The sequence below is a fragment of the Girardinichthys multiradiatus genome, chromosome X (assembly GCF_021462225.1).
Source record: "Girardinichthys multiradiatus isolate DD_20200921_A chromosome X, DD_fGirMul_XY1, whole genome shotgun sequence".
Classification (NCBI taxonomy): domain Eukaryota; kingdom Metazoa; phylum Chordata; class Actinopteri; order Cyprinodontiformes; family Goodeidae; genus Girardinichthys; species Girardinichthys multiradiatus.
In genome coordinates this window covers 18,482,894-18,509,311 of record NC_061817.1, presented here as the reverse complement: position 1 = coordinate 18,509,311, position 26,418 = coordinate 18,482,894, and the positions used below count along the sequence as shown (strand labels likewise).

General features: G+C 38.0%; 1 pseudogene; it reads right to left on the bottom strand.

Annotated features, from left to right (window-relative positions):
- Nucleotides 1-6,579: 6,579 nt before the first annotated feature.
- The window catches only part of LOC124863113, a 51,188-nt pseudogene continuing 31,349 nt past the window's right edge, over nt 6,580-26,418 (bottom strand).

Genomic DNA, 26,418 nt, shown 5'->3' with positions numbered 1-26,418 from the left:
TCCCCAAAGTAGGTCTGTCCATGTTTAGCCTAAACAAAGAAATGGAAAGTCAGGCTTGGTAAGCCTATTTGATCAACCCCAACTATCTTCCATCCACATTTAGACATAAGTAGATTTCTTTAAGTTGTCTTTTCTCCTTTCATTTTTCAACCATCATTTCCATGTATATTCAGTCAAAATTTCTTAGAGGGAACCATGTTACTTAAATTCAACCTTTTGAAAACCATATTGCCATCTTGTTTCATGTTCTAAGACAGTGGCACTATTTTCATTTGTAGATATGAACAAATTGCTAAAATATTTCTATTTCTCTTTCTTGTACTCAAAACACCAATACATTTATAGGACACTGCCATGATCTTTCCTTTTTAAAATCAGACTTTTTTTTTGTTGTTGTTGTGGTTTGGATACATAAATAAAAGGCAGAGGATTCTTTACTTATATTTTCCAAATACCTTTTCTCCTTATGTCTAGAAGAGCCTTGAACAATGCTGACTCATATCTGTCCTGCTAAAAGGAAAATACATTTGATTCATTTATTTCAAAAACATATTTCCATTTTTATCTTTAGAAATGTTTAAACAAGCTTTATTAGTCTGAGATCTCCTGTGCAGCTGTAAAGATATCAATATTTTCATGCTGGAGCAGAATAAAGGTTGCTACTGAGGCACAACCAGGTTGTTTTTAAGTCAAATTACTTTTTTTAAATCCATGTCTCAGGGGATCTTCTAGTTGCCAAGGCTAATCAAATCCTCACCACTGGGGCTCATGCAGCTGGATAGTATTTTATGAGTACACTCTTCCCAGACAGAAGGAAACAAAAGGAAAATCCCTAAATTTCAGATGACAAGGCATTTCTTCTGAAAAACCTTAGCGATAACTGACACATCCAGAAATCAGCACATATAAAAACACATTTAGAGCCACGGAGATGCAAAACACACCTTCCAGTCATTACACACATACTCCTCCACACTCTTGTGGTGACATTTGAAGGACAGCGGCCTGGAGGGAGAACTGGTTTCGAGAGACTAGATGAGGCAAAGGGCTGGCTGACTGGCCGACTGGTCGAGGGTGTGAGGTAAACAACACCTCAGAGTTTAGTGTGCATGCCTAATGTGCTCTCTCGCGCTGACGGCTCCGCTGGGCACTGCTGCTGATGACAAGCTGTCTGCAGAAGTTCCCTCTTCTCCAGTATCTCACCGATGTTTGGTAACTTCACTCAGCTGTCTGTGTCATCTCTGGGCTCTTCCTGCTCTCGTGTCTTCATCCTGTCTTCAGCTTTCTTTCTTTAAACTTTTCTGACTAGGCTGCTGTCACGACCAATTCTCTTTCAATGTAAATATTATATATGAAGATGAAGACTAGACATATACCATCATATAAAAAAAACAATCTTTTTAAATTTTTATAGTCATGTGCTGGAAGAAAACAATTGTTTCTGACTCAGACTGATTTTTTTTGGTGGTTTCATAGCAGAGGTCAAAAACACTGGGGCATTTCTTTTACCTTTGTACATTTTCTTATAAGATGCATACTAATTATATTTCCATGATCATTAGCAGCAATGCATACATGCAGCTCAAAACACATAGATATGTACAATTATGAGTTATACACTCAGAAAGTGTGTTTAGACAGAAGGCAAAGCAGGTTTGGTCCTGGGTTGATTATGTCTTAAATACAACGTAGAACCTAAAAATGGCAAAATTAACAAAAGGCAAAACTGGTAAATATTTACAAAAAAAACCCTCTGTGCCATGGTAAAATGTTGCCATTTTAAGTTTATAAAAATCTTAGATCCAAATCAGCTGTCTTTAACAAAAGAATGCCTTGCCATAACTACTTCGGCATCATAACGATGACTTACAAGAAACGTAAGACTTTTATAACCTTTTATTTAGAATCAAAACATCACCCTTTTATAATTGAGTTGTTGCTGTAATCTGACAAACATGAGGCAGTTTGTTGTACTGAGTAAATGAGGCCCTCATATGACAAAGTGATACTCTTCAGTACTTTTAAGTCATAAATTATATTGTGTTCTGGAGGTTCTAGCTTCAAATCATTAAACTAATAGGACTTGGTACCTGGTCATGTGCTAATTGCCATTAATAATACAACATATAACACATTTTTTATTCTATAGATTCTAAAACCTAAGAGATATGTTTACCAGTAAATATGGTACAGCAATTTTAGTGTCACTGGTTTATGTTGATACCATTAAGACTTTTTATTCCTGCAATTTTCATTATATTTTGTGTGTGCTGCAGTGATATTAGACATAAACCTCTGTAATGTTCTGGGACCTATGACGTTCCAAGGTAGAATTCCAACTTCTCTGGGTATTTTAGTTAATTTACTGATTTAAAGCTATAAAACTATGTCTTGTGTGTAATGCATAACAGGCCCCATCCACACTGAATACATGTATTTTGTAAACCAAATTTTATTATATCTGTTTTCACCTAGCATAAGCATTTAAGTGGGCGAATTTTTGGGAAAACGGTAGTGTTAAAGCACTTGACAAATGTACATTTTGGTAAAAGAATGATGTCACAAGGTATGCCATCCCACTATTACTTTCTTTAATTGTATGAAACCAGTAGATCTATTTTAACCATATTTTTAAAAATGCAGAGATTTCCCTGAATCACGGTGCCATTAAAATTAATCCGTCTGGTACAACAAGTTTAATACTGCAGGGAAGTTTTAATTGAGTCAAATAAAAGAAATTGCTAAAGTTTTGTGGATCATTAGCCATGTTCAGACTGTTGACTGTCTTGTTCTTCTTTTATTCAAATGTTGACACCTGCAGGATCAAAATGGATTTCTATGCATTTTAAACAAGCTTGCCAGAGAAAAAAAAACTAATAAAAAATTTAACTCCTGTAACATATTCAACGTTGTTGAAAATGAACTGCAACTCTGTTCATCTAGGTTAAGATTTGATTTCTTGTTTTGTTAGAGATAAATTTTTTTCAAATGGAATGAAAAAATATAAATAATAATGTTTGCTACTTACTGTATAAGGCACATGCCTTTGCACAATAATGCACATACTAAGCGGCAGTGTAAGAAACATTGAGATTACACTAAAATTCATCTAGAAAAGCCTCATATGCTTGCATAACCATAGTATTTTTAATTTTTTGTTAAACAGTACTTGACTATGCACTAATGTAAAGAAGAAGAGTGTTTAAGTGTGATCTTTAAGGCCAATTCAGTGCTGGCACTTATCTGAAACGAAATGGTAAATATAGTCAAGAGGGTCATTATCTAATCCCAACCTTTATGTTTTTGCAATATAATACAGTTGTACATGTTTTTTGAGTAAACAATTGCCTTCAAGTGAACATTGATATGTTCCTATCAGTATCCAAGGATCTTTTTCTAGTCTCTATCTGGCGACTGGATGGGGAGGTCATCCTCTCAACCTATATGCTGCAGGGGCTGCTAGATGTTGGATCCTGTTGACAAAGTTTTTTCACTTGTATCTGTATCCATAGTGTCACCCTTTACTTGACTTAGGTAAAGACAACAAGACATGAGGTCTCACCTAATTTACTTTATCCATGTCTTCTTTGGTGCATCATGTTGGATTCTCCGGTTTAAGAGGTTGCTGGCTCCAAAATACTTGATATGAGATTTGCAGACATCACCACCATGTTTTCATAGATAGTGCTGTTAGGAAATTTATCTTGTAAAGTGACTCCAAGAATTTGAATACACACCACAATTGATAAAGCATGAGTTGTTTGAAAATGGTCTGATATCCTTAAAGATCAAGTAGTATTTGAGAGCGGAAGAAGCAAATAAAGATCGTAAGGAAGAAACAGGGCTTCTTTCAGATTCAGAATCAAATCAATGCAAATTCAGAAGCTGTGGACCTAATTAGACCATGGAACTTTTTGATGCTACCTTCTGCAGTATGTCCAAATACCTGATGTAAATAAAGTCCTAGGCCTATTTGATCAGAGCGAACAATATAATTGGCCTCAGCATCATGATCTGCAAAAATTACCATGTTGCCATAATCTGTCGCAAACTAACGAAGTTGATGTATTTTGCCTTTTAACTCCTATGATATGATGCATCAATCACAACACTGATCAAGAGTAGGGAAAACAAATCGTGTATATGAAGAATTCTTCAGAAACGTGTAAATGTTACTCTAGTACACACAAAGAATCATGCATAATAAGCTGCAATGTGTATCTAAATAGGTTGCGTTTGGTTGAGGTGCTGTAAATCTTTGGAAATTTGTTTAGATTTGATTAATTCTTTTAGCAGTCCCTCTTGTTTGACATACAGTAAATGGGACCAATGAGTAAAGGAAAAAGTTGGATATATATTAATATGTCACCATGTTGCTGAGAGTTATTTCTGTTTCCAGATCTCAGGAGAGTGTTCTCTAATGATCCAAGACAGACCCTAAAACCAAAGTCTGTATAAACTGGGTCTAATGTGGACTTAAGGTGTTTATTTTCTTTAGCATAAATAGCTTTAGTTTGTACTGTTACCCTTAAGATTAATAAATAAATAAAAAATAATAAAATAAGTATAAAATAATAAATTAACAAATAAAAAATGACAATAGTTAACATTAAACAAAAGGTAATTAGAAAAAAGTGTTTGCATAAGGAAAACATGGTAAAATCATCTTAAGTTACTGGTAACTTTTAAAATCAGACTGAACATGAGCTGTAGCACGCATAATGTATAAAGGCACGGTTTGTTCACACAAAGATTTAACGCGGTCTTACAGCTCCTGTCTGGCTGCTAAAAGAGTTTGGGAACAGTGCAAAACCCTTTCAAAATTCAAAAGTGAGTCAGACCAGGTGAAATTCTGCTTTGCTTTATGTCTGAGCACAACTTTACAGCTATTGTATAGGATATTACTAGTGGTTTTTACCCCCTGACCTGAGTTCAATAACCTCATTTGTTCAAGTTGTCCAATTGGAGCCCATCTCTTCTTTGATTGGTCTCTGAGAGGGCAGAGGTACTTTCCGATTGGGTGTTATTTTTCAGACAAATAAAAGCGAAAAAGGACACTGATGAATTCTGTTGCTCTGAGGAGATAAAAATCACATTGACATCATTTACTCAGGGAACACACATGAAACATTTATTGCTGTGTTGTCAGGCTTAACCTTTGATGCCATGTTCATTGACAATGATTTGTCTTAAAAAGATATAATAGGACAATATATCTTTGAAGCTAAAACAGCCCTTGGTTGCTTTGCCTTTTCATTTTCATCCTTAGACCACAAGTACCCTCCTCACTGACAAACAGGACACTTCAGGAAAAGGCAAATCACTTTACCTAAAGTTATTGACATGCACGTACGCATGCACGCACACACACACGCGAACACACACACACACGCACACACACACACACACACACACACACTCACATACGTACAGGGGTTGGACAATGAAACTGAAACACCTGGTTTTAGACCACAATAATTTATTAGTATGGTGTAGGGCCTCCTTTTGCGGCCAATACAGCATCAATTCGTCTTGGGAATGACATATACAAGTCCTGCACAGTGGTTAGAGGGATTTTAAGCCATTCTTCTTGCAGGATAGTGGCCAGGTCACTACGTGATACTGGTGGAGGAAATCGTTTCCTAACTCGCTCCTCCAAAACACCCCAAAGTGGCTCAATAATATTTAGATCTGGTGACTGTGCAGGCCATGGGAGATGTTCAACTTTACTTTCATGTTCATCAAACCAATCTTTCACCAGTCTTGCTGTGTGTATTGGTGCATTGTCATCCTGATACACGGCACCGCCTTCAGGATACAATGTTTGAACCATTGGATGCACATGGTCCTCAAGAATGGTTCGGTAGTCCTTGGCAGTGACACGCCCATCTAGAACAAGTATTGGGCCAAGGGAATGCCATGATATGGCACCCCAAACCATCACTGATCCACCCCCATGCTTCACTCTGGGCATGCAACAGTCTGGGTGGTACGCTTCTTTGGGGCTTCTCCACACCGTAACTCTCCCGGATGTGGGGAAAACCGTAAAGGTGGACTCATCAGAGAACAATAAATGTTTCACATTGTCCACAGCCCAAGATTTGCGCTCCTTGCACCATTGAAACCGACGTTTGGCATTGGCATGAGTGACCAAAGGTTTGGCTATAGCAGCCCGGCCGTGTATATTGACCCTGTGGAGCTCCTGACGGACAGTTCTGGTGGAAACAGGAGGGTTGAGGTGCACATTTAATTCTGCCGTGATTTGGGCAGCTGTGGTTTTATGTTTTTTGGATACAATCCGGGTCAGCACCCGAACATCCCTTTCAGACAGCTTCCTCTTGCGTCCACAGTTAATCCTGCTGGATGTGGTTCGTCCTTCTTGGTGGTATGCTGACATTACCCTGGATACCGTGGCTCTTGATACATCACAAAGACTTGCTGTCTTGGTCACAGATGCACCAGCAAGACGTGCACCAACAATTTGTCCTCTTTTGAACTCTGGTATGTCACCCATAATGTTGTGTGCATTTCAATATTTTGAGCAAAACTGTGCTCTTACCCTGCTAATTGAACCTTCACACTCTGCTCTCACTGGTGCAATGTGCAATCAATGAAGACTGGCTACCAGGCTGGTCCAATTTAGCCATGAAACCTCCCACACTAAAATGACAGGTGTTTCAGTTTCATTGTCCAACTCCTGTATATCCGTCTCACCCATCGGAATCGAACTCCTTATGATAAAACATAGTCATCATAGTGATTTTGCATGATAAATGAGGTCGAACCCTCTTATTTTCTCACATCACCTTCATGTTTTGTTAATTCTTGGAAAAATTTAAAATGTTAGTTTTTATGTTTTTTTTTAAACAGTCTACCTCTAGAAATCAGGCTTCAGGATCTCCTGTTTGGATGGAGTAATTATTTAAATGGCAGTAACCAAAATACATTTTTGTTAAAAGTGGAAAAGCTTTGCACATTAGTTTAAAATTAAATGATAAAATTGGAAAGGGTTGCTACAATGAGATGGAGAAGATGAGTGCATCAAAATATCATGTCATAAATTAGCATACTGTATTGCAATCCCAGAACCATGCTTAAGGTGCACTAGGGTGCCCATAACCGATATGTTGTGATATAACTCTAAAATTAAAGCTTTCCTAGTGATGGTTTATGCTGTTAGAGATTTTCAGTCATGAGGCTACGGGCAAAGAATGTTGCAGCCATGTCTGTGAGCTAGACCATCCACAAGTGTTGAGTGAATATGGCTGTTCCCATTTCTGGTTGTCCACGCACTTCGACTCATGGGAAACTAAACACAAAACCTCCCAGAAGTCCTTGAGGAGCAAGTATTCCCATAGAGAAATGTGCAAGAAACAATCACTTCAGCGCAAAAGTTTCTTTGAAATTTTTTGCTTTGTTGTTTTACGCACTCTCCTCACTTAAAAAAAATTTTACAAAATTGGAAGCCACTGGCAGACGAAAGTCTTAGACAAGTCAAAGACACTGCAGGGATTCAATAAGGACAAACTAATGGCAATATGCAAACGTGCCTATTCTCTTGTCTACAAAAATAGTGGAATAGGAATCATACGGTTATCACCCAACATTGAAATCTTAATTCACATCTGTATATAGATAAAAAAAAATCATGGTTAAATGCAATCCCATCATGCAGTCGAGGTTCTGTGCAACAGTTTCCTTTCATTTAGAATCCTTGAAGAGGGAGAGAAAGAGTGCAGTCAAAAGAAGTGCACTTTGAGCTGCATTTCAGTGCACAAAAAGTTGTTCCATGCACGCACTTATGTGCTTGCTGACAGGATTTAGAGTTCCTTTCACTCCACCTCTCTTTCACACTTATTTTCCATCTTTTTGAGTGAGAGATGCTGGAGATAAAATGAAAAATAACCAATTTCACGAATCACTCCATGCAGTTATGCCTCCTCCGTCCCTCAGTTTATTTCCATTTTCCTCCAATGATGACCAGGTTGACAGACACGCAATGTCAGTACCTATATTCAGGTTTCAAATACACTGAGATGTGGTACAGCCAGTGATGAGAATGATTTAATTCATGCCTTGGATACCTGAGGCAGTGCTCGGACGCTCAAACAAAGACTGGGAGCAAACTACATTGAACTCGGCTTCCTCCTCACATTTAACTCAGATCTAAGCAGAAGGTTTGCCAGGAAAGATGGATATTGCATCTGCTCACTCCTTTTCTAGTCTTCTTTCTATCTTGATATATTCTAACCCAATACGTAGGTCCTACACAACCTCAAATTTAGCCCTGTCTTAGAGACACAAGTCTCTGTCTAGAAATGGATAGTTGGGTTTCCTTCCATTTTCCTTATTATCAACCCCCAAAAACTTTACACGTTAGAGAGAGGAGGAAACTGCTTCAGAGTAATTCCATTGCTGTTGGATTTTTTAGTTTTAGCTCCTTAGCCTCTACCTCAATTGACTTCCTGTCATAAACAAACTTAGTTGTTTTTCAGTGTGAACACAATGTTCCTTCGGATCATGTAGGACGACATCTCCTAAGACAGTAGAGAGGCTACTCCTGTGCCCCTGGGCATTGACTCTATAAGCCAATTTGGCACCATTAACCATAACCAAGACCACTCCCCTAAATAGCACACACAGGACTTGTCAAAAATGTATATAAAGAGGTTGAGAGGGCAAGATGAGGGTTTGGTGTTGAAATGCAGGGCATCATGTTTCATCAGACCTCTGTCTCACTGGTGAAGCAGAGAGAATAAGAGGAACAGCAGTGGGTTTAGTTCCAAGTAATGGAAAGACAAAAAAAGACTAAACAGTAGGATTCATCTGTTTTTTCGACAAGACCCTACTGTCATTTGGCTTGAGCTCTTTGCTTTCAAACTGTGCTCTGTATCTTCTATTACCCCAGTTCCTTCTCCTCCTCTGCTATCACCTAATACTCCTGTCCAGGGGTTGGCCAAAAAACCCTGGGGGTCCATTAGCTCCAGGCCCATAATTTTCCTGCGGCCCTCCCTGCACCGGGAAGAGAGCAGTAGACCCCCTTTGTCAAGGCTGCCTGTGCTGTTGCACTTCTTCATTTGCCCTCCAGGGCATAGGATGGTGCTAGGTGGCAAAAGGGATGTCAGTGACACGCTGCTCAGTGCCTCTGATAAGTGTTCAATGTTGCCTGTTTGGCTAGAGCCACAACCACCAATAGATGAGCAAATGCCTATGCCCAAGTCTTCATCTGAGGGGTCAATGGAGTCATCACGATTGTACCCAGGGCTTGTGCTACCCCGTCCACTGCTCTGGCTTCGTTGGTGACCCCTGGTGGCAAGAAGGGTAACAGCAGATTGAGGATTTGCCCTTGGCTTAAGGGCCTGAACTGGAGAAGAAATAGTAATTCTATCTTCAGGCTGTGAGATAGGGCACATGGGTGATAAGGAAGCTGTTGGGATTGGCAGTCCCAGGTTCTGCGGTGGAGAAATGCTGAAGCTCAGTCCTTCTTCCAGGGTTGTCTGAAGGCTACCTTCGGAGCTCCCAGTGGCAATGGATGAGTCACTGTGGGATGGGTACTAAGAAAAGAACAGATAATGAAGTGGAAAAGAAAAGTAAATGTACCAACCTATGTTTTTTCTCTAATGAAAGGTGCAACTGCTTACATTAATTTCTTTTAGGATTCTGATAACCTACAAAACCTCACAATTATATTTATATTCAGCTCCCCTTGTGCTATTCTTTCACTTTTTATTTAGTTTGTAACCTTCCTCCACTTACCTGTGCACAGAACATCTTTCGAGGGGCTCCAGGGGAGCGGAATGAGACCCAAGAGGCTGGGGAGGTCAGCCTGAGGCCTCTTGACAAACGCAGGCTCCTACTGCGGGAAGGTACCGGAATGGTTGCTCCTGCTGAGTGAAAAAACTCAGCAGGCAGATTGAAGAGGGAAGAAATGCCACTGGCTCCCTTTTCCTCATCTCTTTTGCCTCTTTCCTTGTTGCTGACGCTGGAAATCCCACCTTCAGAAGAGAACCACAAATAATAATTTCTAGACTTTCTTTTTCATAAATCCTGTATTTTATCTGACTAATTAATCTGCTTTAGTTATATATTTTAAATTTTATTATTTTAACGGCTATCCAGAAAGCGAGATAAGTACAAAGCTTGCAACTGGTAGCCAGGAGCAAATTATTAAGTCTTTCCAACACTAGAGGCTTGTAGCTAGTAGGCCTGCAGTTAAGCTTTAAGTTATCATAGATTATGTGATGCTAAAAAAGGGGAAAACATTGCTAATGGTTTTGGACTTTGATTTAATTTAGATTTTTGTTTGTGTTTACTAATTCCTTCAAATTTAATCCTATTTATGTATTCATAATACTTAACCCTACTTCTATCCCTTGTCTATTTTAGCATTTTTAGACTTTTGCTTAAAACTGTCAACATTCAACTGCTGTTAATCAAACAACCCTTTTTGTATTCTTCTCTTCATTTGGAATTGACATTAAAACTGTTCGAGTCCTCAGTCTGAAAATGTTATAAATTCTGTTTGCTGTCCCTCTACGTAATACTTCAAAACAATGTTGTACTTTGCCATGACAAATCATTTAAAATTGTGTTTTGGTTTTACATACCTCATCTTCTCAATGGACTCATGCAGGGTTAAGCAAGTCAAAATTTTACCTCAAACCACCCTTTGCTTCATTTGACTGATCACCTTAAAATTGATACATAATTCTCTTCAAAACATAAACTTGTGTGACTTTACTGACCAGGGGAGCAGAGAGGTGAGCACATCTTTGTTTGGTATGTTTGCATTTCCATCTCTTGCTGCACGGTATCTGTCTCTGTGTCTGTGCTGGAAACCCTGCATTGCAGGGACGCCCCCTGCACCTGACCTTGTTCCTCAGTCTGTTGACCTCCTAGGAGGCCTACTCCTCCATCACCTGCCTCCTCAGAGTGTGAGCCACTGCTGCACCTTCCCTAAAAGAGAAAGGAAGCAAAATTCTTAATAAAATGTGTAGGGTTATCTATACTACAGTATAAATTAAATATGTGAAAATTATTCAATATAACAATTTCATATATATGTTAAATGTTAGAATTGTCAAACAAAATTAGTTGACTTTTAAGAAAAGCTTAAAAGGATCAATAAGAGCACCCAAAGGTAGGCCAAAATATCTAATAGGTTTTCCAAAGGGGCAAGTCCATCTCCGAATATTATACATGCAATGTGACAATTCCTGGTTGAGAACCAAAATTATAGAAAATGAGAACAGAAAACTCCCTGAGGCTTTACGCGGATATTAAACATGTCCTCAGATTCACATCATCTGGCTTTTCATTTAAGTGCTACTCAAACAGTTGGAAATGATTATTAGATGCTATTATCATGTTAATGTTATTGTTCTGGATGGAAATAAATAACATAGGAAATTACTGTTTTCATTACAAGCTGTCTCGGACAAATATTCATATACATTTAATTATTTCACATTACTACCACAACCATTAATGTTTTTTATTGGGATATTATGTGACAGACCAACACAAAGTAGTGCATTATTGTAAAGTAAGAAAACTATATTACATGGCTTTCAAATTGTCTTTTGATAAAAATTTGAAAAGTTTGCAAGTTTAATAGTATGCCCATGGACTAGTAACTAGTTACATTTACTGTTACATTTACTTAAGTACCTTTTTAGAAATTAACCTACTTCTTGAAGTATTTTATACTGCACCATGCTTTGTATTTCAACTTGAGTCATATTATTTTGAAGTAAAGCTATGGTTACTTGAGTACAATTTTTGGCTAATCTACCTCACTGAAAGAAAAACAAGCATGTTTTAACCAAAAATCCACCAGGTAGCTACATGTTTACTGTATCTGTTGCAATTATTTGTTTCAAAGTTTTCATGTTTTAGAAACCTGAGATTCAGAAACATGCGTTTCTTCTGCCCAAGTTTGGTCTTTTGTAATGATGCAATTTATTTTTACTCATTTTGTGTTTTGTCATTCAGAGTAATAGTACCTGAGCATAATTGTATATGTATGATTATATGATTTTCAAGGATTAGGGAATTTTGTCCAAAATTGGGATATTGTTTATAAACCTGGTCCTGCTTTAAATTTCTTCACAACGTTTTCCCTGATCTGTATGGTGTGTTCCCTGGTCTTCCTGATGTTTGTCCAGAAATGTTTGGCTCTTACAAAACCCCTGTAATTACTCTGATTAAATTGCACATAGGTGGACTTTAGTAACTACTTAAGTAACATCTGATGGCTACTGATTGGTGCCATATAAGAAGATGAGGTTTTAAGGATTGAGGTTTGAGGTTTTACCTGGGCAATGTACCAGGCAGCTTGAATTGGAAATGAGAACCCCTTAAACAGGACAACTTTCCTTAAATCTCTTCTAGTCTTAAGGCAGTGAGTTTGGTGTATGCATCTCATTAATGACTGTTGATTCATATTTCACACATACCAAGGATTGTACTGGAAACAGTTTGCTACTACCTAGCCGTCAGATCGCCTCCCGATTATGCCTAATTTTGGTATTTGCAAACTAAATACCTAAATTTATGTCTATTGCAGAGGTTATATTCAAACTGCCAATCTCTACTTAACTTGGCATTTGCTTTACAGGAAGAACACAAATAATATTTTTTTCTATAATTGTAAATAATCTTAAGTATAAAGGGGTTAAGATGATTGCTTTGAATTTTTGTTCATATGAATTCATTCTATCCTTGTAATACAGAAGTCCACCTTTGCTTTTGCATTAGAAGTAGCTCAAGGAGAAGTTCGGTTCTGTTTCCGTCCCATCAGAGGACAGCATATCGATTTTCAATAATTTACTGCAGATTAACCTGAAACTCTGTATTTTAGTAAGGTGTAATAATTATATATAGACATCCTTTCCATCCTCCAGAAGTAGAATGAGAACATAATGTGTCTCCGGAAAGAGATCAAAATGATATGTGCATAACATGGGGACTCCATTGACAACCATATGATTTCTAAACTATGCAATGCTTAATGATTTATATTTTCTCATTTAATGCCTGCCCCTTTTTTGCTCTTGCCCCAGTCATTCTCTAAAAAGCAAAAACAGATTTACAGCAGTGATTTCTGATTGCACCTTTATCTGGGTATCCAGAACCAAGAAGCAATACCTCAGTACTGTTGGGACCAACCAGCCATGGGTTTTCAACACTAAAACTCCAGTACATACTTCCCTGGAACTTTTCAAAATAAAGTGCATTAACCTTCTTCCAGCACAGCCAGGAAAGGGGGTAACTGCGGACTTCCTGTGGCGCCATTATCCAAATAAAAGCCCCACCTTTCCACAAGTCTTTCTCTTCCACGCGGCTCTCCATAGGAACCGGATAGGAGGGGAAAGCGCGCTGAATGTCTTTTGCTGGTAAAAATACATAAATTCAACTGGATCCAAGGACCGATCACCGATCATATGCAAAAGTTAAGTAGAATGAAATACTGTCTGTGTATCCGGTATTTTCATTCATGAACGGGGAAATTAAGGTGTAAGAGTTGCTTACATTTTCTCTTCGAGGCCTGTTAGGGTTAATTAATGATTATATATGTTTTAACTTTAATAGAAGTGAAGCTTGCTGTTCAGAGTGATTATATCTTATATGTACAAGAGCTGCAAGATAGAGACAGGATGTTCTAGAACATTCTGTCGGTGCAGCTGTATCCAATCTTATGAGTGTGCATCCCTCCCTTTTAGTGGTTGGAGCATTTTGTAACCAGGGCGTTTTTTCTCTTATCTCTTATCAATAAAATGCAGAGGGAGCAGAGGCTGTCTTCAGAGTGTGTTTGGAGGATTGTAATTGAGCAGCCTCTGAGACACTCTCACCTGCAGGTTAAAATGAACTAACTTCTCTGTGTCTTTCTTTGTGCAGAATTGTGAAAGTGTTTGGTGTTTAAACCTAACATAAATGGTCCTTCGAGCCGGAGACCAAGACGCTTGACGATCCCAGTGGGTGAGTGAGATTCCAGACAAATCTGTGGCCACAGTACTAATACCCTTTCCGGGACTGGTCCCTCCCTGACAGGCTGGGGTCTGACAGCTGACGGTACTCCCGAGGACACAGAGAACCAGTGAGTAGGTCTTTCATTTAAAAGGAATGAGTGATGAAATGCAAATGACCTAAAATAGTACAGTATAGAGAAACCCTGACAATTCTAGACACTATCAGGTGAACTAAAATAGACAGTTAAATTCCGCAGGAGGGTAGACTCCCTTAGTTGAAATAGACTAATTAAACTCTACACAGGACGGCGGAGTCCTCTGTTGAACTAAAATAGACAGTTAAATTCCGCAGGAGGGTAGACTCCCTTAGTTGAAATAGACTAATTAAACTCTACACAGGACGGCGGAGTCCTCTGTTATGTTTTTGTGAAAGTAATTACAGTAAGAGTAAAACGCGTAAAAAAGTGTGACTGAAAAACGTGTGGAAGAATGAATGGAATCGTAACGACCATTAGGTCCTTACCTTTCATATAAACTGAAAACAGATAGTAAATGGTGAGCCTTTGTGGATGCTTGTAGGCAAGAAAATCCCACCTGAACAGGGTTGAAGTGGATTTTACCACAACTGACTTCTTGATCACCATCCTGTTTTCAAATACATAAATCCAGTATTTAGAATACACCAGGTATTAAAAAACATACTGGATCTAAATCTAGTTCAAAATGGGAAAGGGGCAAAGTAAAGAGAAACAAAGTAAACTAATTGACTTAGAAGGGGAGGTAAAGTTTATGGAGAACTATGTAAAAGGAGCAGGTATGATCTGTCATAGATGGAATAAAAATAAAAAACATGGGTTTTTGGGCAAATTAGATACAAAGGATGTCTTAAAATTACAAGGGGATCTAAAATTAGCAATAATGAAAACTAAAAGAGAAAAATAACAAAGAACAATGGGGGAAGAACAGAGAAAAAGCTCTGATTTAACAGAAATATGTACACGATGGCATAAAAATACGGATTTTCAGGTAACTTAATTATCACTGAAATCCTAAAACTACACGGGGATCTTAAACTGGAGATTATGCATTTAAAAGATTCAAGAGACAATAAAAAACCTTGCCAGATTATAATTTCAAAGGGGACTTTTCAGTCCCTGAGTGCACACAGTTGATAAACAGATTAAAACAAAAAGTTTAATTAAAAGAACAACAATAAGAGCAGCTTTTAACTGACAGCCATAATACTGAGGCCTTAAGAAAAGCACAGAAAAAAAAAAAAAACTTTCAGCTTAACTGAAAACAAATAAAGGGGGGCGGACTGCCACCCATCCCAGTTTAGAATACCAAGGTAGCCCCAAATTATAAAGACTAAGAGGTGGTTTTAGAGGACGTGGTAAAAGAAGTTAAAAGAGGAGGTGACAATGTGGACAACATGGAAACTGTCCAACTGGACAACCCAGTGAACAATGACTAGAGTTGTTAAAGAAGTAATCTGAGAGTAAAAGATTTTGTAGGCAAGCATTAGTGAGAAACAGGTGCTTTAAAAATCATTCTATGGTGTTATACTACCAACAATATCATGATAAAATGCAAAAGATTCATTTTACAGGGAAATAATTCCATATTTGGCTCAGATTGTGTGCATTCTTGATTTTTCCTCTTTGAGAGAAGTTAAATTTCAGCTCTGTGAAACGACCTTGACAAAGAGGTGCAGCTGCCTGAAAACAAAGATAAAACTTCTGCAAACAGCAGAAGCCTGTCTCTGCTGAAAGGTCTGAAAAAATTGTAACTCTACCCTGCATGTGTCAAACTCAAGGTCCGCGGGCCAAAACCGGACCCCAGAAGTTTAGTGATTCTCTAGAAGTAGAGCCTTTTAATATGGTGATTGTGTGCTTGAATGTTATTTTGTCAATCAATAAGCAGTTTTGTTTACATTCTGCCACAATCTGCCTTTTGAAAATGTTTTGAATCTTGCTCTTTATGTATAAAAAAAAAAAAGAAAGAAAAGAAAAATTGGCTAAAGTCTGCAGACATAAAATGAACCTGGATTGAAGCTCTAACTAAGTTTATTTAATCTGAGATCTTCTCCAAATGCAACAGTATATGTCAGTCTACATGAGATACTAACAACTTCACCTACTGATATAATATAAAGATGTGAGTGAATATGTGAAACAAACAATGATGAAAGTTTTTCAACAGGTGATGCTCATCCAGGAGGAAGACAGTGTTCCTAGGAAATGCAGCTCATTCATTAACAATCATTTTTTCTCCTATAGGTGGAAGTTTTGCTGATTAATCATAGGCTGGATCTATGAAACATTATGTGCACAGAACAAATGACCAAGGTTCTGACTGACTTATGAACCTCACTGACCTGACAATGATAACATGACACCCAACAGACAACACCTTTAAGGTGGACCCCACTAAGACCACCTTATTGATTCTTGGTGAATAAAAAAAAAAAGAATTGAAGCGTTCAAAACAGACCTTGTGGAAACAAAAGGGGTTATGAGGAAACAATGTGCATTTTAAGAATAATAGAAGTCAAATTATGTTCAAATCTTTGCAAATAAAAATTACTCTGACAGAGAAATAAGTAAGTAGTGTGTGAATGTGTGTGAATGGGAATGACTGATTTCATTGTAATGCATCTTTGAGGGACATTAAAAGCGCTAATAAAGGTCTGATGTTCTGATGATCTTTGCCAAATTTATATCTTAATAAGGTTTCCAGAATCTTTTCCGAAAAATCATATAAAGATAGCAAAGGTTCTACCTGTATTAAAAATACTGATAACTATAGGAAAGTTCATAGATCTGTCTTCAATTTTTCCTAATTCTTTTACAAACAGGTTATTTAAACTTTCATGTGGCCAAATGTCTGTGTTTGACTTTCTGTTTTTGTGAAATAAATGTCTGTTTCATGTTATGTAAAAATTAGAGTCCTCAACATTACCATAATAATATTAGGTCAGTTCTCTATAGTAAAACAAAAAGATTTTAACAGATGTTTAGACTTTTTCCAGTCAGGTTCAAAATGATTGAATTAGACTCAAACTTAACATAAGATTAAATTAACCTTAACAGAATTACTGGACTGGACTGAAATAGAGAAAACTTGAGTTAATTGAAACAAACTTTAGTTACTTGAACTAAATACAAAGCTGACTGAAACTGTATGTTGTATCTATAAAACTGGGTAAAACAAACTAAGATTATAAGATATAATATGCCCTTCATTTTTTGTGTTCATCAGTGAGTGAGTTTTTATTTTTTATTTTTAATAAGAACTAAACCAAACATTATCTGAAGAAATAGCAAAAAGCCGAAAAGACTTAAAAGATACCCCTCTGACAGATGGAGAAACATTATTTGTAGACGGGTCTTCCAAAAAAGATGAGAAAGGTAAAACAAAAACCGGATATGCTGTAGTGACTCTTAATAAAGTACTAAAAGCAGAAGCACTCCCTTCACACTACTCAGCGCAAGCTGCTGAGTTAGTAGCCTTAACTGAAGCATGCAAATTAATGACAGGAAAAAGTGCAACAATATACACTGATAGCCAGTATGCATATGCAACAACGCATACTTTTGCACAACATTGGAAAAATAGGGGTATGATTACCTCCACTGGAAAACCTGTAACACATGCAGCACTATTAACAGAGCTATTGCAAGCAGTCCAACTGCCAAAAAAGCTTGCAATATGCAAATGTGCAGCACACACCACAGGAACAGACACTGTGACTAAAGGCAACGCCTTTGCTGATAAAACTGCTAAAGCAGCTGCAGAACAACAACCAAGTAGTCTTCTCCTAGTAACAATGGAACTAAAAGATGAAACGTTACTGGAAATGCAACAACAATCACCCCAAAATGAAATACAAAAATGGCTAAAAAAGGGAGCTCAACTTAAAGAAGGGATATACACCTGACCAGAAAATAAACCTATCCTACCAAAAAACCTATACAAATGGGCAGCAATATCGAGTCATGGAGTTTCTCATGTCTCGAGAGGAGGAATGGTAGGATTAGTGAACAAAATATACACAACATATGGATTTAACTCTTATTCAAAAAAATTTTTGTAGAACATGTTTGATCTGTGCTAAACACAATGCACAAGGGAACTTCAGACTAAGTGGGAAGGTCCCTATCAGGTGTTGTTGACCACTGGAACTGCAATTAAGATTGCAGAAAGAAACTCATGGATCCATCTGACACATTGTAAAAGAATAATAGAACATGACTAAAATAAGTTTCTTAATAGCAGTGTATATTCTAACCATCATAATTTGTGTTGTGGTCATAGCATTGTGGTATCTGCTGTAGCATTGTGACTTTTCAACAAACCTACAGAGGAAAGTCCGGCTACAAAGGGAATTGTAATTATAGTTTACAATTGTCTCAAACCGGTGAAGATCTCCACAACTCTGTTTAAAGGTGCTTAGGAAAGGTTCCAATCTATAAGTAAGATGTACACCCCCACACACAAGAAAATAGTGCTAGTAGCTGGAATAATCTCAGTGGTAATTGTAGGAGCTATTTTACTATGGGAACGTTTTTACGAAGAAAGAAAAGATTTGAGTAAAAGACAAATAAATGTTAATTCCTGCCCAAATGATGTAGGCATCAGAACCACAAAACTATGTGTACCAATACAAAAAACCACTACAGTAAAAATACCCTGGGGAACGCTTGGAACAGCACGTGATGGCGCAAACAAACATGCCGCATTGTATAAGAAGTGGGAGTGGTATTTGACCTATGGAGATGTGCAATGGTGGAGTTGGAAATACTTAGTAGCAGAAACAGGACAGGACTGGTCTGATTGGTCCACAGGTCCAGCAATTAAATGGAGAAGACAATTGACCCTGATAAAAGATGAAGGAGGTCTAACCTTGACTGTAATCTCCCCCAACAACACGGGATGTACAGACTTTGTGGCGGCACCATATGTAGATTCTAGCCAAGGCCAATATTACTGGCAGATTCAAATATGCGTTAAAAACATTACTGAGCCACTTGCGGTAATACGGCATGATGCAGCCACACCTGAAAACAAAACAAACAAATGGCATATGGGGCTAAAACTATTAGTGGAGTTCAAGACAGAACCAGTAACCCCAGATGACTGGTTCAAAATATCTACAGGAATATCTAAAATAGATAACAACTGGCTTTTAATGGCAGAACAGGCTGCCCAGGCAGCAAAAACAGATTGTGTAGTATGCATGGGAGCCAGACCCCTGCTACAAGTGGTTCCCTCAACGTTGACAGAAAAATGCCTAGTAGAAGTAATGAACAGCACAAGACCCTCGACAAACTGTACTATGTGGGATAAGATTTATCCTTTGACTACCGCCGAAAAACAAAAACCGATGTTTTCAAATAAGGTTGCTCCAGGAAATTTTTCCTGTATAAACCGAACAGGTGTGGGATCAAACATAAGCAGACTCAATAAAGATCAATGTCACTCCATCATAGCAGTAGGTGTCAGCTTTAAACCTAAAGCACGCAGCGACATCTGGTGGTGGTGTGGAGACGATAAACTGTATGACAGGTTGCCATACAACACAACTGGATTGTGTGCATCAGTGTCATTAATATTTCCCGTGTCTGTTATTCCACTCTCAGTAGCAGATTTGTTGGGTACAGTAGCCAGCATATTTCCACACACCTGGAAAAATAGAGAAAAAAGATCAGGATGGAGTAAAGACGACCCTACTTATATAGATAGCATAGGAATACCAAGAGGAGTTCCTGATGAATATAAGTTAGCAGATCAAGTAGCAGCAGGTTTTGAATCCACCATATGCTGGTGGTGCACAATAAATAAAAATGTTGACAGAATAAATTACATCCATTACAATGTGCAACGACTAGGAAATAAAACTGAAGAAGGATTCTCAGCCATCCATGAACAATTGTCAGCTACCTCTTTAATGGCTTTCCAAAATAGAATTGCTGTCGATATGCTCTTAGCTGAAAAAGGTGGAGTATGTTCAATATTTGGGCATCAATGTTGTACATTTATTCCAAATAACACCGCAGCTGATGGGAGCCTCACCAAGGCCCTGGAGGGCCTTAGGTCACTTAACAGCAAAATGAAAGATCATTCTGGAGTTGACACCACAATGTGGGATGGGTTTGGAGAAATGTTTGGTAAATATAAACAATTAGTGTTGTCTATCCTTATGTCAATAGCAGTCTTTGCAGCTATTCTCACATTGTGTGGATGTTGCTGTATTCCGTGTATAAGAGCTTTGTGCACTCGCATAATAACCTCTGCTATTCAGCCAGTCAAAACAGAAATGTCAGAGATGTATGCCCTCCTGAGACCTGAGGAGACAGAAGGAGCCAGTGATGATGATGATGATGACCAGGAAGAAGAAGAGACTTCTCTGCATTTCCCTGATCTGTATCTTGACCCTGACGACAATTAGTTGTATACAGTAAACTTAAAGACCTCCTGCTACTTTTTTAATGACATGTACAGATAAAACACACCATGATGTCTTAACTGAAAATCTGAGAAGAAAAGGTTAATGATTGATGTATCAAGTGTTTAAAACATTTATAAAGAGGAGGAAAATGTTAGGGTTAATTAATGATTATATATGTTTTAACTTTAATAGAAGTGAAGCTTGCTGTTCAGAGTGATTATATCTTATATGTACAAGAGCTGCAAGATAGAGACAGGATGTTCTAGAACATTCTGTCGGTGCAGCTGTATCCAATCTTATGAGTGTGCATCCCTCCCTTTTAGTGGTTGGAGCATTTTGTAACCAGGGCGTTTTTTCTCTTATCTCTTATCAATAAAATGCAGAGGGAGCAGAGGCTGTCTTCAGAGTGTGTTTGGAGGATTGTAATTGAGCAGCCTCTGAGACACTCTCACCTGCAGGTTAAAATGAACTAACTTCTCTGTGTCTTTCTTTGTGCAGAATTGTGAAAGTGTTTGGTGTTTAAACCTAACAAGGCCCCACAGAATCAAACGGTGTTCCGAGAGAAGCCGGTGGAGAAGCTGTTTCGACAAGCCGAGTCTGGAGGAAAGACTACGGCCGCAACCGTGTTTACGGTATCGAACAGCTGGTCACCTTCTGATCGGGAGAAACTGAGGAAGTTAGCGGGAAGCTAACCTTTGTTCACAGAATGAACGCACCTTCGGATCGGAAGAAACTGAAGAAGTTAGCGGGAAGCTAACTCTTTGTTCACGACGGATATCTTCTTCAAACTTCGCCCTTGGACAACATTCCCTAAACAGGTTCAGAGGCTGGGTTTTGGGCAGATTAACAGATTGGTTTAGGATGAAATGATCTAAACGTTTTCATGTTATGAAGTTTGTTTTGTGGAACTCGGCTATCTTGGTGCTAGCATGCTACCTGTAGCACACAGGCCGGTTCGTGTTCTTTGTATGTTTTGAAGCTAAGATAAACTTTATTCAAAGGGTGGTTTTAACCAGAACATTGCTCATAACGCGCTGTCAGCGCTTATGCATTTTAACCCTGGTATTTTAAAGGTGTGTGTTGATTCTGGCGCTAAGCTATCTCTAGCTTAGCACTTTAGCTAGCTTCTTTGTTAGCACAACGGCCAGCCGGTAAGAACCCGTGTGCTAGCATTAAGGCTAGTCAACAGAAAGGTTGTTAGTTTTCAAGCTAGTGAATAATAGTCCCTGAACATCATTTGCTAGAGTTGATAACTAAGTAAACACCATTAAGCCCCATTTCTCCAGAAAGATTTGGCTCTTTTCCAAAATACTCAATAATATTTCTTCAAATATTATTTTAATAAATAAAGGCAGTTAATTAGACACCGTTGAGAATTAGTCGTCCAGGAGGTTGGTTTATTCAGCAGATCATTATTTAAAACATTATTTTATTAAAATAATATTTAATCTGATCTTGCATTGTGAAGGGTTGTCTAAAGGTTGCTGATTATTTTCTAAGTTAGTTCCAAAACTAACTTAACTTCACTTCCAGATTCTTCAAGATAATCCTTGGTTCTCAAACATAAACATTGCATGGTAATGTTGCATCACTCTTTTTGGTCATGATTTCTAATCATCTTTAATCAACTTGTTTATTTTGTACATAGTCCATTAGTCTTCATTATTCTTTAATTCTGCTTGGTAGTTTAGTTGGATTGTTTTAGCATAGTAAAGAGTTTGTTGATTGAAATATGTTTGACTTTGAGTTGACTTATTTTTGTTAATAAATTCTTGTATTTTAAGAAATTGTGTGAATTCATTCCATTTATGTGCAGAGTTTATGTTGTTCAATAATGCCTGAGCTCGTCTCACACCTTTCTATTCTGTCCTAATACCATCGCCGTAATGGGGCTGGTATTCACAGGACAATCCTTAACAGACCGGAATATTATTTGGTAAAATATTAAAATATTAATATTAAAATATTAGTATTTTATATTAAATAATATTCTCAGATTCATATTTACAACATTACAAAGAAAAATGATAAGGGACAGAGATAGTTGGGCTGAAGTGGGGGCACAGGACAGGTGTAATTACCAGAGGGGTAACACTGAAAAAGGTGAAGTATAACAGATAATTTCTTCACGGTGAGACTAAGTCAAAGGGTGTATTCACACTTGCCACTTTTGGTCCGCTTTAAACGGATCAGAGCTTGTCTCCCCCTTTGGTCCGAACCTTTTGTGCAGGTGTGAATACACTCAAGCGAACCGAGACCTACTTTTTGAGGTGGTCTCGGTCCGCTTCCAAACGGACTCTGGTGCGGTTCGCTTATGGTCTGAATACAAACCGGCCCCGAACCAACTACAAAAAGCGTACATCTCTTTGGTCATAAAAAGCCACCGTAGCTGGTAGCAAAGGTGTGTGTTGTAAGGTAATCATACCTGACAAGCTGTGTGTTGCTTAGCAACGCTACTGGCTTGTTGTGGGACAAGGCACGTAGAAAAAACGTCGGCGTTCAGCACGCATTCTCCGACGGGTTTCCAAAATTATAACTGGAACGTCTCAAAGTCTGTGTTGAATGAGCTGCTCTTCAGTCTCACAATAATATTGCAGCTGTAATAACGGCATAAATATGCAGAACAGAGGTGCTGCACGCAGCACGTCTACAGATGTTTTCCTAAATTTCTGGGTCTGTGCTCGGTCCCGCCGCCGTCATTTCTGTCCAATGCAACAATGATCGTCACCCGCGTGGCTTTGTTTACAATTAATAGTTCACTTGCAAAAAGTACAATGTGAAAACAAACCACACCAAATGAAAAAAATAAAGTTCGTATTGGTCCGGACCAAACAAGCGGACCAAATGACTTTCCTGGTGTGAATACACCCTAAAAGCGTCTGTAGAGATTTTATGTTTCTTAATAGTTTCAATTGTTAACATTTGCAATCAGCGACTAAAGCAGTAGGAAATGGGAACAGTTATGCTACACCACACAGTGTAGCTACCAATTGTGCAAAGCTACTATCTTTCTGATTAACACTAATGGTTGGACTAGAAATACCTGTTAATACAATAATGACACTGCAAGATACAGCTTTTGTTTTGTCTATGCCAGGTTTTACCTTTGAAAATCTCTGGGCTTTTCTTTTGAAGGCAGGTTTTTCCTTTGGTCTACCCAGAAAGACCTGGTAGTAGAACAATTTATGAGTGGCAGCTTTGCATGACGGAGCAACATTGTGTGTTGCAGCATCACAGTGCCCATCCCACTATTAAGGTGGTAGAGCTTAAAATTACCCTTCAACTCCAATAAAGTCAAAGAAAAGCTGATAAATGTGCTCTTCTAATCAACAAGTTAGCTAAAATCCCCCAAAATGCACAAAAAACTACTCCAATCGCAAATAATTTTACTAAAATCCCTTGTAATACACAGAAAATACTCCAATATATAGCAGATGTTTTGATATCTTAAAGCAAAAGCACTCCACTGTCTACCTGAATTTTCTCATCAAATGTGTAAGTCAGCCACACAAGTGGACCGAAGGACTTTCCTGGTGTGAATACACCCAAAGAAAACACGGCATGAGAACCGAACAGGGCCATGACTAAAGGAAATATGGTGCAAGGATTTATTCATGAGATGATCTGTGGTGGTTAGAGACTGTGGGCTCCTCAAAGACAAGATATTTTGTCCTCATACATACAAAGCAAGAGATAAAGAGGCCCTTGGAACACAATTTTTAAAGAAAAAATATCACTATTGAGCCAACAGGATAGTCGTAGAAACAAAACAAAGCAAAGTAGATGTATTAGTTAGTTTGTAGCCCAGTTCCATCGGTCCTTTTCTGAATGTATGTACCTGACTTGAAATCTGTATGATTCGATTGCCTTGAGACAAGTATTGTGAATTGGCACTATAGAAATAAACTCGGATCACTCAGATATTCAGATTGACAGGGGCCCTTTTTTTTGTCTTTTGTAGTAACAGTGACAGATAAGGAAACTGGTTGGAACGCCCCACCCCAACAAGATGCAGAAAACCTTTCTGTGCATTTATGACTTATTAAGGTTTATTAAGGTTTACCTTTACTGAGGTAAACTACAGAAATTATTAAATGTCCAAAGAAATCACAAAAAACCATTAAATGAAAAAAGGCTGCAACTGGAGTTGCATATTCTAATTTATTAACTCTCTCTCTCCCTCTCTCTCTATATATATATGTTAACAGTCAGTTTTTTTAACCACAGTCAGAATAAATGTATCTTTAAAAAAAACAACCTTTAAGCAGGTATAAAATCTACTTTATTTTATTTCTGTATGAACAATGTTTTTTTCTTTTAGGTGTAATTGGAAAATCATAATTTCTAGAAGGCTTGAAAACAAGTTTTAGATTTGAAGCAAACATTTTTGATCCCACAGAGGGTTTTTACAAATGATTTGTCTTGCACAAAACTATTTTTTCAGGGATTTGTCATATTTGCATCTGCTGAGTACACCCTTATGATATATATATATATTTTTTTTTTCTAAAACTTTGCAATTACTTTTCTTTGCTTCATTGAGAGGTGTATTGAATTGAATCTTTTCCTTCATCTCCATCAGTTCAAACTCACCTTCCCTTCTTGCATCAGCAACAGATAGCTGGTATGTTCGTCCAGGCTCAATTCATCAGGGAGAGCAGGAGACGAGGACTTATCCGAGAGTTGCACCGACTTCAATGATGCCTGCTCAATCTCTGCCATTCTGATCTGCTGCAAAGAGTTTATTTCACTTACTGATGCCTTTAAAAGCCAATGAAAGAAGAAAGAGTGATTGGTTCCAACATCCTGCAAGAACACAATCTCCAGTGCTCATCATGACCATTTGTAGCACTGGAGACCTCAATGTAGTTAATTTTTCTGCATGTAAGTATTAAAACAAACATGATCATGCCTTATTTATTTGTTTATTCATTAGCTCTAATAAACCAGCATAAGTTGCATAGACAAGACATAAAAAACCTCAACCAAGCTGAAATGAGATGCAATAGCTGTTGACAAGTCTGCAAAGAGAGAACGGTGAGACATTTCAAGCAGTACTTTGTAATCATCGAGTGAAACCACCATGTTTTCAGTTTTATAAAATGATATTAAAGCTTTTTCAAAACTATTTGAAACCAATTTTCTTTATTCAAAGATCATGCAAATCAGCTTATATGCTTTTACCTTATTGGTTACTCAGTCTTTCTCAGCAATATTTCAAACAAGCCGAAGCTGGATTTCTGGAAATGCTGTCTGGGCATTCTAGCAATATTTATTTATGGAGGTATAGCAATAAATATTAATCGAGGTACTTAAAGTGGGCCAAGTGAAATTCAATGGAGCGAGGCTGCTTAGCCATGTATTAACGCGTGAATAAAGCGGCTCATAAAGCAAGATTCACTGCTGATATGTGCCAGTTAATCACCACTGCCACAGGTCCCAAAGAGAGACAGAAATGTAATGAAGCAAAGCAAAGACACAAGCACATCAAAGCGACTCATTAGCTCAAAGAAACACTTTACATCTGTACTGTTTTGTTTCATGTAGTAGCCACACTATATCTGTGACTTGTGCCTCATAGTTAAGCAATAAATGGCCCCAACAGAGACCCTTGCAAGTCATTAGCAGGTGTTTTTATCGACACGTAACTGAAACTACAGCGTCCATGTTCTTCGCTGTGCCTTCGGGGAGAACCCAGAAGTACAATGGGCAGAGGGAAACTTTGCTACAACAGAAATATTGCTGTCTTTACTAACAAGATAGGGAACAGCAAACTGAAAGTAATCACTTCAGTACAAGCAGAGGGAGAAACAGCATTGTTCTATTCAACAGAATGGACTGAAAAGGAAAATAAATGTGTCTCTCGTGACTAAAGCACATGAGTCATACTAGCCAACACATACTGTTTGCTGTATCATATATGCTTTAACCCTGCAGGGGTAGTAGTCAGAAGATAATTTCTTACAACACACACAAAGATTAACAACAGCATTTATG